The sequence below is a fragment of the Cricetulus griseus genome, assembly GCF_003668045.3.
Source record: "Cricetulus griseus strain 17A/GY chromosome 1 unlocalized genomic scaffold, alternate assembly CriGri-PICRH-1.0 chr1_0, whole genome shotgun sequence".
Classification (NCBI taxonomy): Eukaryota; Metazoa; Chordata; class Mammalia; order Rodentia; family Cricetidae; genus Cricetulus; species Cricetulus griseus.
The window spans coordinates 51,172,774-51,184,857 of record NW_023276806.1 but is presented as its reverse complement, the minus strand read 5'-3'; positions in this window follow the sequence as shown (position 1 = coordinate 51,184,857).

Below are 12,084 nucleotides of genomic sequence, written 5' to 3'. Positions count from 1 at the left end.
GTCCCTTTACCTTCTCTTTATTGTGCTTTTCATAGAGTGTGTGGCTTTTTACCTCCACCTTATTGTGCTTTTCATAGGGTGGAATTGGTATTTTTTTTTCTCTAAGGTCTTTGAAAATGTTGAGCTAGAGATCAGATTTGTGGTCACAGATACAAGGGAGATATGAGCTAGGTTGTGGGGGACCAAAGTATTTCCACTATGGAATATTTTGAGATCCAGCCTTTGGTCTCACTAAACATGGAGCACCCGAAAGCTCCACCCCACTATTTTATTGTTAATGCCAGTAAGGCTACTATTGTTTAACATGGCCTCAGGGTAATATGCCTCTTATTTGCATCTGTATGTGCCTAAGCATCTGAATAGGCCCTCTCCTGGGCAGAGGTGCCAGAGGTGTGTGAGTAACTTGTGAGGATGGAAGGTTAGGAGTGAGGGGCGAGTGACCAGAGGAGAGAGGAGAACCAGAAAGAGGGATGGTTTCCTCGTGGTCATGGCAGGACGGTTAAGAAACACCAGAAAAGATGGCTAATAAAGAAATGACTCTAGTTCCACAACATGGAACTGAGAGCTCTCTGAAGATGACAAGATGCCTGTGTTTGATCTTTATTGCCGTTGGGTTGCTGGGAGCTTCCAGGTCCACACCCCCCCACTCAGGCCGAACCTCATGGCTGTCATGGGTTAAAGCTGAGACATGCTGGGCCATAACAAAATGGCGCCCGAATGCGGGGCCTGAGAACGGGGGAAGAAGCCATGGACACCACGAAGAAACGGGCAAGGCAGAGGCTTGGATACTTCGGAGAGATAGTCATTGCAGGTGAACAGGTTGGGGAAGAAACACGCGCAGGAAAAAGAAGAAAGAAGTGGTCGAATGTGGTGAGTGAACAGCGTTAAGTCAGGAATACAACTGTATATAATTGTAGAAATAGGAAACAGATATATGTAACATAAAATAGGAAGATGTCAGCCAGCAGCTGATGAAAAAAGATAAATCGGGTTATTTAACCCTTAAAGCAGAAATGTGCACAAAATATATATAAGATGAAAATGTCAGCCATCAGCTGACAAGGAAGGTAAAGCGGGTTATTTAACCCTTAAAGTAAGAGAAAATGCACACAGTAGGTGTGAGACTGAAATGTCAGTTAGGGGATAAAGTAGTAAAATGTAATATGTTAAACTCCGGAATGAAAAATGCAGGTAATTGTAAATATGAAACAGGAATATTAGCCAGATGGTAAAGAGGAGTAAATCAGCCTTGAAAGTAAAAATGTATATAGTTAGAGAAATCAGGCAAGTAATTGTTAGTCAGATGATTGTATATTTATTTACTTGGGTATAGTTTAATAGCCAGGAGAGCTAAAACAAAGTGAAAGCAAGTACAGGAGATTTTAGAGTTTAAAAGTTTTAAAAGGATCCTTCCCGCTGGCAAAAGCCACCACCATGATGCAGCATTTTGAGTTGTGCAGGGGCTTGGGAAGACATAGGTGTGGCCTTGCATACACGCAGGCCCTCAGGAGATATCTAGGAATGTAATGGAGAACAGAAAACTCCGCGCCTACTTAGGGGCGGCTGGATGGTAAAGAATATACAGGACCAATGATTAGGATCAGCAGGGAGAGACAGTTAATAAGTAACAAGATGGAGGGAGCCTTCACCTCCTTCTTTCATTTTAAGCTGGGAATACAGAAAGACAAATACTCAATGGTAAAATTCAGCAAGAGCTAAAAGACTTGGAAATTTTAGCAAAATTGCTTACAGGGAGAAAATAAATTTACAGGTTTCCTTGGATCAGAGAGAGAATGGCTCAAGGGAACATAGCAGGATGCATGTGCCAATACCATTCAAACAGCTCAAGGAACTAATAATGGCTTATGTCCAGTATGGACCAACAGAGGCCGATAGGGAATATTGCTGTAGAAGCCTCACCCCTAGGAAATTGAAAGAAGGTAACCAAGGCCTGCCGGTCAGGAGGAGGATATTTATTATAGAGAGCAGGCAGGAACCTAGGGAGTTAGTTCAGAATTGATTTCTAGGCCTGTATGGAATTATACAAAAAAGTTAGAGACACAGGTGTTGGGAACTTTGATTGTGAAATAGCTAGCTTATGAGAATGTTGGTACTGCATGGCAGACCTCGCTAAGGCCTCACAGGAAGAGGACTGATGTGGCAAGTTTGTTAAGAATTTTTCAGATATGGACCTAGCTTACACTCAGGGATTAGAGATGGTGGCTGTCTTACACGAAATTCAGTTAAAAATAAGTTATCCCAACACAGAAAGCAAGGCATAGGGAGGAAGAAATGCACAGAGCCTTCTAGAGGTTGCTTTGGACGTGTTCAGGAAGAGCATCAGGTCAGACAGAGTCCCAACAAAAGAGAAAATAAGGGATCAGGCTTGTGCCCAAAATACAGCTGCAGATTTTTCAGCGGCCCAGAGGGCATAGTCGAGCTAAGGCCAAGGTCAGCCATGGCAGCGGCTGCAATCTGCTGGCCCTCAGCCAGCAGCTTGGTGCCACCTCGTGCAGGCGTCTGCGGCAGGCTAGACAAAATGGCTGACAGGGCGGCGGACAGCCTGCCTCCTCATGGTAACTTACAGCCTTGAGAGATGCTGACTTGACTGATGGCTAATCAATGTATATAAATGCTATGGATTCAGACAGACAGAAACTGTTTTTGAGACTTATAGAGAAGAAAGGGCAACATATTTAAGCTTAGAATTGTTCAAATTTTGGATGCTCATATTTCAATGATTGACTATAGCTACTATGTTAGAAATTTCAATTAGGGATTTTTCTTTTCAACAAACTGATCATAACCTAGGCAAAAGGAGAAATGTGAGACGAATGCAAGTTATGAATGAACGGTGTGGCCACACCTGAATTCGTGATGTGATTGTGAATTTATGAATGCAGATGAATGGAAATGCCTAAATTGCCTTGGATATGATTAGAGAGATATTTACATTGCCTCGGATATAGTTTAAAAAATATCAAACTCACTTTAATATGGTCAAAAAGAGCATCCAGTCAGTCAGTCAGTCAATGTCTTAACAGGAAAATTAATGATTTCAACCCTAGGAGATAGTCAATTAAAAAGTTAGCAAAAGCCTATAGCATTAGCTTAGAGACATGAGGAAATCTATGATTATGTAAAATTTGGCAGATGAGAGGATACAGGTCTTACTAAATTTTTATGGGTAAAAAAGGAAATCTAGAAAATAAAAGTTGATACATGATTTTTTTAAAGGGTTTGTGAAAAGCCTCAGGAGAGAGCCATCCTGTTAGATTCACAGCTTGAATGTGTCTTTGCATATGCAAATTAAGCCAGGTCAGCTAAGATGCAAATGAGGTCTTATCAGCTTGTCAGCTTCGAAGGTTAGATTAGAAAAGGCTACTCAGAAACTTTAAATAAATCTGAAAAATTGTTAAAGGCATACGTTATATTCTAAAGAAATTAAGGCTTAATAAATAGCAATTGGGAAAGATAGTTTAAAATCTTTAAATGAGCTTTTAAGAAATTGTTATAAAATATTCATTGGTTAAATACCTTTTTTGGGACATCTAATGATGATTTAAATCCTTTAAGTAAGATTCTATAAAGAGATAATGATCCAGATGTACCCAGACAGCTAACTAGGAAGGTAGATAAGTTCTATAATTAGAGGAGGCGATTCAGCATCATCAGATATATTGACTATGCAAAACCATGGGAAGCTTATGTACTCCCCACAAAGCATAGTCCAACTTCTGTTTTATGGCAGATAGAACCATTACTATGGTTTCGCCTACCCGTCTCACCAGCCTAAATATTTTAAACCCTTATTTTAAAGTATTAGCCCACATGGTACAGAAATGCCATATAGATTCTACGAAGTATATTAGGAGAGAATCAAGTATGATACATGTCTCCTACACTAAGCAACAGTTTAATTGGTTGTTTCAGAACAATGAGTCATGGGTGATTGTCTTTGCTCAATTTTCAGGAAGAATTGATAATCAGTTTCTAGCTCATGGACTGTTACAATTTGCACTAATGCATCCTTTTGTATTTCCAAAATTGTAAAAAGCAGTCCTGAAAAATATGCTATGTTAGTTTTTACCAATGGTTCTATTGGGAGAGTCACTTGCATAGGTTATTAATAGAAAGGAATAGATAGAGCAGACAGCTCTGGCTTCAGCTCAAATAATCAAACTACAAACTGTTGCAATGGTCTTTTAAATCCTGGTAAATAATTCATTTGATTTGTATACTGACAGTCACTATGTCTTTAAGGCTTATAAGGTAATAGAAACAGTCCCATGCACAGGGTCTAGTAATAGTCAAGTCAGAATGTTATTTGAGCAAATTCAAAATGTTATTCACCTAAGAGAATTATCATGTTTATGGGTCACACTGTGAACCTATTAAATAGGCCTTTCCCTGATTACTAGCCAAAGGCAATGAATTAACTGATTAACAAAATTGGTTGATTTGCCTCAATTAGAAAAAGCTCGACAGGTTTGTAACTTTCTTCATCATAATAGTGTAAGACCCTCGGAAAGCTGAGGCTTCCAGAATCTTAGCCCAGGACCAAGGCCTCCCCAAACACAGAATGGAGGCGAAAGCTTGATGCAAATTGCATGAGGCTTTATTGTAGTTTAACGAGCTAACCCCATGTTAGCTCAGGTCTTTGACCCACCCACCATGGCGGATGGCTAGCAAAGACAGTTTGAAGCCGCTGCACACAGATCTTTATAGGGCAACGTAAGGGGAGTGTCTAGGGGTATGCACAGGTTCAGGATTGGTGTCCCTCCAAGTTTGGAGGGTTTGCCCTGTGTTGATTGGTCAACTGGTTGTTATGGCCCATAGGCCCTCCCAGGGTGGTTGCTATGCTTTGTGCGTCATTGCTGTGCACTTGTCCGTAAAGCACACCAAGGGTCGTAAAGCTTAGCGCCACCAGCTAACTTCTGATTGGCTCCTTGTCACGAGACAGGCATCTGACTTTCTTGCCACAAACAGACACACAAAACTGTTTTGCCAGTTTTCCCATTGGGAAAAAGGACCCATTTAGGACAGTCGGATACTGGCATAAACCAGAGTGGCAGAAGCTCCTTCACAATGCTTAAACAAGACATGGACAAAAGACTTTTTAGTTAACTTTCAAAGACTGATATTACAAACCTGATGTTAGAACTTCTGACTTTGAGCAAGAAATAGGAACGCTCAAGGGGCATTGAGTCCCAGGCAGGGAATAAAGAAAAGAGGATTTAGAATTGTGAAATTGTTCACACCCTACAGATTGTGAGAATATCTTATTGTCTTTTGATTGCTTTGTAACTCACCCTAATGTATGTTCATGATGGAATTGTTAATGTCTGTGATCTTGCTATATGTGTTATGCAAATGTTATTAGAAACTAGAAGTCAGAGTTCATTCTTACAGGAATGTAACATGCAGTTTACAAGCCTTAGGATAGAAATATGTTTTAGGGAGCAAACTTTTATAAGGTTCATATCAGAGGCACTAGAGGTATTGCCACAGAGATTTTAAAAGGCCATTTTAAACCTTTACATGTCTTCTTCCGCAGGAGAAGGTTTGCAGCCACAAGAAGCTGAGATGCTATTCTCCTGGAGGTTTCTTGCTGATTCAGAACACTTGGAGTGGGACTATGGCCCATCCCCAACTAACCTTATTTGTTTTACAGAGACTGGTTCCAGCCAAGACAGGTACAGTTTTCATTGCCTTCAGGTAATCCTAAGACAGAACACGCATGATGGAATGGGTGATTCCATGATGGGCACCCCTGGTAGGTTGAAGGGAACCTCCTAAAACAGGTGCAGTCATCTGTCCTGATGCAGAAGCATAGGTTTCTTTTTATTAATTTAAGAGAGAGGAATTGTGGAGGACCAAAGTATTTCCGCTATGGAATATTTTGAGATCCAGCTTTTGGTCTCACTAAACATGGAGCACCGGAAAGCTCCACCCCACTATTTTATTGTTAATGCCAGTAGGGCTACTATTGTTTAACATGGCCTCAGGGTAATATGCCTCTTATTTGCATCTGTATGTGCCTAAGATTCTGAATAGGCCCTCACCTGGGCGGAGGTGCCAGAGGTGTGTGAGTAACTTGTGAAGATGGAAGGTTAGGAGTGAGGGGCAAGTGACCAGAGGAGAGAGGAGAACAAAGAGGTATGGTTTCCTCGTGGTCATGTCATGGCAGGACAGTTAAGAAACACCAGAAAAGATGGCTAATAAAGAAATGACTCTAGTTCCACAACATGGAACTGAGAGCTCTCTGAAGATGACCAGATGCCTGTGTTTGATCTTTATCGCCGTTGGGTTGCTTCCTGGTCCACACCCCCCCCCCACTCAGGCCGAACCTCATGGCTGTCATGGGTTAAAGCTGAGTCAAGCCGGGTCACGACACTAGGTCACTGGTGTTATTTTCCTAGACAATAGCTATGTTCTCAGGAGGAGCGGGATCCCCCCCATGAGTCTATCCTGAAGGTTCCTGTGCAACTTTAGGGTCATTGAAACAGATACTAGTAGGATTTGCCAACTAGCTGAATTACAAAGCTGATGTGAAAAGTTTTTAAGTCTCCAAAGTTTGAACATCAAAGAAATAACATAACTTTAAACCTGGGGATAAATTTAGTGACTAAAACACAAAAGGAGTTTAAGTTAAATATTGATTTTTAAGTAACCATTAATATCATAGTTAGTGGACCAGAAAAATGGCTCAGCAAGTAAAGATGCTTGCCACATGAGCCTGGCAACCTGAGTTCAATCTCCTGAACCCACGTAAAGGTAGAAGAAGAGAAATGACTCCATGGAGTTGTCCTATAACCTCCATACATGTGTCATAGCATGCTTCTACACAACATGGACACACACACACACACACACACACACACACACACACACACACACACAATAATAATAATAATAATAAATCAAAATAATAAAGCACTCATGATTGGATAAGTTTCCATATGACAGAGAAAAACAGTTTAAGTTTGTGTATTCAGAAGGAGTTCAACTGTGTTAAAAGACTAAGTCTGTACCTATGACAAGACTGGAGGGAAATACTCATAAAATGTTAGTGTGTGGCCAGGTAGGGTGGCATATTATCTTTAATCCCATCAGATGCAGTGGATGTTTTAGTTTAAGGCCAACTGGTCTACACAGCAAGTTCCAGGACAGGCAGGGCTAAAACCTGGTCAGCAAAAATTATATTTTTATTGTTAGCATGTATTATTTAGTTTTGAAAAGCATTTTTAAATGAAGACCTCCAATGTGAAAAATAGACTTTCCCAAAATGATTTTCATGAACCATTCATGGTAGGCAAAAGGAAGCAGTTTTCAGGAACTGAATAGGAACCAGAAAGTATGCCTTGGTCAAGTGTTGGGTCTGCTGTTTCTTTGCAGGGAGTAGGGTTGTTTTTGTTCTAGCTGCCAAGTCATGTCGTCTATGTCTTCCCACTTTCTAGTGAGATCAAGGTTTCTCCTTCCAAGTCATGGCATCTGCTTTTCTACTTATGCGGGCTAGGGGTGGGAAAGCTACAGGAGATAAGCAATAGACTGACACCAGCCCCCACCGCAGGGCAAGCCAAGCGGAACAGCACTGGTGGCTTAAAAGCCTGAATCTTCTAAGTCTGTCTCTGCTTTAAAGTTAGCCCGTGAAGTTCCTGGTTTTGAGCTAAAGGAGAAGCAGACAGCTGGTGATCAAAAACCAAAACCTGTCTTCTCCACGATCTTTCTCAGAGGACATTTCAAATATTTGTTTTCAAAATTCTTCTTGTAGTCATATCACTCTAACAGTCCTGGGTGCATCTCAGTCCTTGCTCCTTACATAGGTACTTTTCTAGCTTCTTTCTCTCTCTTTCCCCCTCCCTCCTTCCCTCCATCCCTCCCTCCCTTCTTCCCTCTATCTCTCTCTTCCTTCTTTCCTTCCTACTTTGCCTCTTATTGTAACAGTTTAGTTCTTAAAGAAGTACAGTGGCACACTAGGCTGGTCTCCATGAAATCAGACCATTAGACAAGTGCCAAGGGCTTAGCCCCCTCCATTCCTTTTGTATTTAGAAACACAAGTAGGAATCAATTCCTAAGTCACTAGGACAGATGCCCAGTAGGTTCTCAGCAAAACTGGTCCTGATGATGCAGCACCCAGAAATGTTTCAGTAGCTTCGTAGCTGTTCATTATGATGCTGAAACTCATCTCAACTGCTCTTTTGCACTTTAAGTTAAAGTTTTAGACAAATGATGCATTCTAAAGAGCTCAATGAAAACTTACGAGATGACTCAGCAGGTAAAGGCATTTTTCTGCCTGCCATATAGAACCTGACTTCAATCCCCAGAACCCTCATGGTAGAAGGAGAGGACCAACTTCCAGAAGTTTTCTTCTGACCTTCATGTACATGCAGTAGCATTCACACACACACACACACCACACACACACACACACACACACACACAACACAACACGGGGGGGGGGGGAGAGAGAGAGAGAGAGAGAGAGAGAGAGAGAGAGAATACAACCATTTTTAAAAGCTAAGCAAACAAAACAGTACAAAAGAAACTTAAATTCGGTCCTAATTCTTGATACTGAGATATTATAAATCTAGAAATGGGCTGGCCTGGAGAAAAACCATGGATCCCTGCTTAGCAGCCTTGTAGCAACTTAGAAAATTCCAAACTCCAGGACTCAGAACTTGGACATAGAAGAGGGGTATCAGTGAAGTGTATAGTTCAGCTGAGGTTTACTCGACAGCCCAGTATTACTTCCCAAGGGGTCTGGGCTTAGCTTGAGTCAGCCAGGGTGTGACAGGCCACAGTGCTGATCTCACCTTTGCAGATCAACCAAGTTCCCTGCCCCCTCCACCCTCTCAGCCTTCTGTCATCCACCTCTACCACCCCCACCCCTCCAGCTACCTCCTCTCTGTTATTTACCCCTAACACAGCCAGCTGTGGAAGTTCGGTGACTCATTTGTTACTTAGGTATTTTGGGTTCATTACTCTTCAGCCACTTTACTGAGAAGAGCCACTCCCAATGGTGCCAAAATAGAGAAGAGAGGAAGTAAGGCCAGCAGATGGGAGGGGGTGGGGCAGAAATCCAAGGACTGCTGTGGAAAAGTTCAGGGGAGGTGCTGTTGTCAGTGCCAGAACTCCCAAGCAAGGCCACTCCAAAAGCAACAATGGAAAGGAAACAGGGCTTTGATTAAAACTTCATTGAGAGTCCTGGACACACAGCCACAAGCACTCAACAACAGAGATGATGTGTTCAGGAATCCAGAGGAAGCGTCATTGCTCCTTGGGAATATTTTTGAGTAACCACACCCAAGCCATGGTGACTTGGCCAAGAACAGGGTGGAAGGCACAATTACAGGACAGTTAAGCACAGCTTACAACACACAATCTGATCATTCACCTTATTCTTTGACCCCTACTTCCGAAATATACATGTACCTTTACCTCAACCATCTAGATTTGGTCTATGAACCATATCTGGTATGGAGTGGTTGCTATTCAGAACAGTCCGACATTTCTCATTTTATGAGCAGTAAAGGCGTGTGTGGGACTGGGGTTATAGCTCAATAGTAGAGTACTTGTTTAGTATGCCTTAGGTTCAATTCCCAGAAACCACAAAACAAACAAAGCCTAGAAACCACATGTCAAATCCTCCAGGATTGCGAGTGTACATTTGGAAGGCTTCATAATATTATTACAAATCATTCTCCCTAGGAATGTGCCCTTCTTGGTGCTTCTTCTGGTGCTGCAAACCTGCTTGCCCTAGCTCCAGTCTCTTTAGAAAGAGTATTGAATTACTATTTGTGACATTTGTCATTTGATTGTAGTTTAAGGCTTGCAAAATGATTGCAAACCCACTGGGGGATATTCATTCCTTTCTAATTATGCATTCTTTTATCAAAAAAATATTCTTCCAAATACCTAATGTTAGAGCCAGCTGTCCAGGTTCAGAGCTGGGGCATGGACTAGAGGCCCGATTCTGAGAAGCGATTCCAGAATTCAACTAAACTCTTGAATTCTGAGAGAAAGGAGCTATTAAGGGTGATTCACGATAAATTCTGGGGTCACTGACATTGTGCTTTTGCTTCCTTTTTATGAGGCTGGTATGTTCATGCTCTAGAGAATCATAGCTGCGAAGAGCAACCACTTTACTGGAAACTGAGAAACACAAAATGGTATGTGACTGAAGCCATGCATTTGATGGACTAGAAAGATCCAGGTTTTTGATGGCTCATGTCACTGTCACAGCCCAGGCAATAAGACATGAGCATCATATAGATTGAATCCTTTGATTAATGAAAACAATAGCACCATACATTTGGAAATGTTAAAAACAATCACTTTCAAATAGCTTTAGGACTGTATGATGGGCCAGAGATAAAGTGCAGTTGTAGAGGGTTTGCTTAGCATCATAAAGCTGTAGGTTCAAAACTCAGGGAAAGAAAGAAAAAGAATTTCAATATAAAATCAAAATAGTGGTTTTTTGTTTGTTTGTTTTGTTTTTGAAACAGAGCCTCACTCTGTAGCGCTTTCTGGCTTGGAACTCCCTCTGCAGACAAGACTAACCTCTGTCTAGACCAGGCTAACCTAACTCCACCAATAAATCACAATTCTAAGTAAGTTTAGGTATAGTCACAACTAACAAGTGAAAGAGTAACTCAAAACTAAAATTGGAAAATGCATACAGTGGTAAATAACAAATAAAAATGTGTTTCAAGGTTCTCCTAAGAGAAATGCTTGTTTAGGAAATGAGAACCATCAGAAATTAAAAAGCTAAGTGTTGAGCTCAAGATAGTGATAATAGTATGCACAGAGGGAGGCAGAGGAATGCAAATAATAAATAATAGAAATCAATAAAATTAAATAAGCAAAAACAGAAAGGGTCAAGAAAATAAAATTTGGCATACTGTAAAGACTAATAAAATTGAGAAGAATTAAAAGGAAAAATCTTATCTATGTAATAGATATTATAAAATAAAAATGTCATAAACTTAATACAAGTAAATTTGAACACTTAGGTGAAATACCTAGTTCTGTAGAAAAATGAAACGTACCAAAATGGACTCGAGAAGAAACAGAAAATCTAATTCAAGAACTACTGCTATTTTTAAGCAGTTGAGCTGGTAACTTAACATCTTACTATAAAACAAAGTAAAATAAGAATAAAGCACACTAGACACTGAGAGGTTTGTAAGTAAATGAAGCCAATTTCCTAAGAAAAAGTTCACCACAGTCTTGTAAATATACTCTAGCACATAGAAAAATAAATCACTGAGCAAAAGAAGCAAGAAAAAGAGGGATTGCCACAACTTATTTTATGATGCTGGTAGAATCTTGGTGCCAAAGGAAAGAGAAGAAAGGAAAAATTATACACTCAGTTATAGACCCATCCCTCATTATACAGATACCAAAATCCTAAAGAAAATTATGAAATGTTAAATTCATCAGTGAATTAGAATTAACATTTGTTCAGACTTCTCTCAGAACACAATTAGGACATTAGACAGTATATTAATTCCCTGCTTTATACTAGAAGTAGGAAAAAAATCAATTATCTCAATGTATGAAGAAGAAACACTTTCTGAAATTTAATTCACAGTAAATAGTGTCAGCAAACTTGTAGAAGAAACTTCCTTTACTTGATAGATGGTACCCACCACACATTTGTGTACAATAGAGCATATAGGCATACTTTATTTCTGAGACCATTCCTGATATCTATGAGCTTAGTCCTGGAAGTCCAAGCAAGAGCTGTACGATAAAGAAATTCATTGTATAAGAATTGAAAGGAATGAATAAATGATTGTATTTACAATCAGTATGGTTATCTACCTAGGAAATTCAATTCAAACTACAAATTATTATTGTAAGAGTTCATCAACACCCATACATATGAGGTTAAAATGGAAATACTAGTTATGCTCCCAATTAGAAGAGACCAATAGTTGGAAACTGTAGTGTGTGTGTGTGTGTGTGTGTGTATGTTTTACTAGCCATAGTAGCATAGACATTTAAACCCAGTACTCGGGAGGCAGAGGCAGGCAGACCTCAGTTGATTTCCAGGCCGGCCTGATTTAGATAGTGAGT